The sequence below is a fragment of the Solanum pennellii genome, chromosome 5 (assembly GCF_001406875.1).
Source record: "Solanum pennellii chromosome 5, SPENNV200".
In the NCBI taxonomy this organism is placed as follows: Eukaryota; Viridiplantae; Streptophyta; class Magnoliopsida; order Solanales; family Solanaceae; genus Solanum; species Solanum pennellii.
In genome coordinates, this window is record NC_028641.1 from 53,269,320 (window position 1) to 53,272,359 (window position 3,040).

Genomic DNA, 3,040 nt, shown 5'->3' on the forward strand with positions numbered 1-3,040 from the left:
ATATATATATATATATATATATATATATATATCTATATCTATATCTATATATATATATATATATATATAAATCAGATTAGTATGTATTCCTCACTTTCAGTTAGTTATGGTTTTCAGCTTCTACATAGTATATTTTATTTAGTAATCTTTTAGTATGCTTATGATATAACAACTCATGGTTATCTATAGGTCACTCGTGATCCTAGATTCAATGCTTACGTGAAGGGGTAGCCTATGGGCGTGACAGAGTTTGTAAAAGAAGCCACTTGGGAAGCAGAAGCATCCATGATGATCACCGCTTTCCTTCCAATTTTGTTTCATCTTGAGGTAATTGTTCCACTCGAGTGATGTACCATGTGTATACGATATTTTTAGTAATTTTCACTTAAGAATTATGTGTGTCTATGGCCATTTTGTAATGTTTTTATGTGTTTTTCTCATATTTGTGGGAAAAATGTTCTGATGCTGAAACTTTGAGGCATAGTTGAAAGAAGTGCAGAAAAGGGCATCTATAGAGGTAACCTACGGACTACTGAAGATCAGGGAATTTTTGACCAAGTGTGGAACCACGGTTGCAAGCTATGGACCGTAGATTTATCTACGGACTGTACTGTTGCTCCGTCAAATCGTTCAGAGAGTTGGTTTGAGTACCTTAAGATGAAAAGTCTAAGTATGCAGCTATAGAGAGGAGTTACAGACAATAGATTGATATACGGTCTATACTGTAGATTTGTTGAATGTGACCGAGATTTTGCAGATTGAAAAAGTGCCTATGTCTCGTGACATCGAAGAGACCTACGGACTGTAGATTGATTTACGACCTATAGGTTATTGTCGTAGATTGAAGACACATCCTGAAACTTTATTTTCTTATTTCATTTCCTTTTTAGTTAGGACTTATTTTTCTACAAATAGGATATGTAAACCTCGCTTTTAGCGGTTAGACATTGTTACTTTAGTTCTAATTCTTGGCTTTGGAGATATATTTGAAATTTTTGCAATTTTTAATTTCCGAAGTTTGTTTTTGAAGATTTTGGTTTGAAATTCAACATGAATTTATGGGTTTGTTCTATTTATTACGTATGTTCATGATTTCTTCATCTAAAAAATATGAATTGTGTTCTTGCTAATATGGGTAACTAAATCTACAATAAGGTTGTGGGAATCATGAGCGATTAACAAAGTATGAATAGTAATTAAGCAATCTACGAATAGTGTTTTGCAAGCATTTGTAAATCATCTGTTTAGAAGTCTTTTTAACGCTGGCCAATGGTAGAATTCCCCTTGTTGCGACTTGCCGGACCAAGGAGGAAGTTTTTAAGAAAATAATTACTCAACATATATTTAGTGTGATAGTATCTAATTGTCTAGTGTCAATTGGTGCAAGGGTAAAAATTAAGCAGTGCATCGATGCGATGTTGAATATGAGGTTAAGGTAAGAGTTAATAAATTATATACACGTATTTGAACCAATGTGCAGGGTGAAATTTTATAGATGCCGGACCAAGAATATAGATATTCCTATCTTACCACTTTGCATGTATTATGTTAGGAAGGGATTGCTCTAACTAGGATTACCACGTTATAATTGTAACACTCTCGAAGTCTAAGTTAGAGCCTCACATGTTGAACAAATACTAGTAACATTGTTTTAAGGCCTAAAATAATTTATATAAAATCATTTGGGAAGTTTAAGAGTCAAAACATCAAGGGACGTCCATGACGTTCGGTGAATTGTGGAACAGAGTTTAGTGTACCTTGGCATGTTTCATGGGGTTTTAGGAGTTGGAATTCAATAAAACTCTGTAGGAACGATATAAACATGTATTAGCATATTTTTAGTTAGAAACATCTGGGTACTACTCCCCAAGGATCACCCTAAGGGTCGTTGTAGAGGATCCTTCAAAAATGATCCAAAGCTGTCAAAAGGCAGTAGCTATCTTCGGTTGCCAAACGACGAGCCGTCGTATAGATTACGAGGTTTCGATGGCTCCGTCGTCCAAAACTTAGACTGACTTATGGACTGTAGGTCGGGATCTCGTAGGTCAGGTTTGGTTTTGCTGTCCCAATTTTAATAAAGTCATTTAATTAAGTTAGTTGCTTAGGGTATTATTTAAGGGTTAGGGATGTTTAATTAAGTTTATTACAGAAATACATAAATACCTGAACCTAATTAGAGTAACACAACTCACTTCAATTCCCAAACTCAAAATCCTCTTCCTTCTCTCTACTTTCTCTCTATATCCCCAAAGATTCTATTGAGGATAAATTCAAGGTAACAAGAACTCCAAGATTCAAATTTTTCTCCATCAATCTTCATAAATATCTAAGGTATGGAAGCTCTTCACCTTTGGGACTCCTTTTCCCAAAGGGTTCTTTCAAATTGATTTTCAAAAGTTGATTAAAACATGGGTTTTGTAAGACCCCCAAAATGATTTAGGGTGTATAGAGCCTTACTTGTGCCTATACTATTTTTAACATGTCAATAATGTGATTTAAAGTATTCCTAGGTGATTTGAAGTCATTTGGAAGTGAAACGTCAAGGGATGACAAAAACGTTTGATGACTAGTCACCTAAGGGGCCTTATGAGTTTTTATGTGGTTATGTATATTTAATGAGATTATGAGGTACTTAAATTAGTAATAATGATGTTTATAAGCATTTTATGCATTTTCATGAAGTTTGGAGGTCAAACGTCGAAGAACGTCTAAGACATTCGAAAGTTAGTCCTTGAGACGTTCATGTGTGTCTTGAGTGTGCCTTGCATGATTGGATGTGTTTTACGTGTATTTGGATGAAACTTTCATGGAAGGTCTTAAACATGTTAAGGTGTATATTTACTTAGGAAACTTCCGGGTACAACTTCCCAAGGGCCCCGTAAGAGGCCCTCAAGAAGGACCCAAAGGCTGTCGAGACACTACCTTGGTGTCAATCGACAGGACAAATGACGCCTTGTCAGTGGACTGACGCCCCATTGATGGGGATGCATTGGTGGGAAATTATCCTGGAGAATTCTTGGCCACATGAAAGCCTCAGACC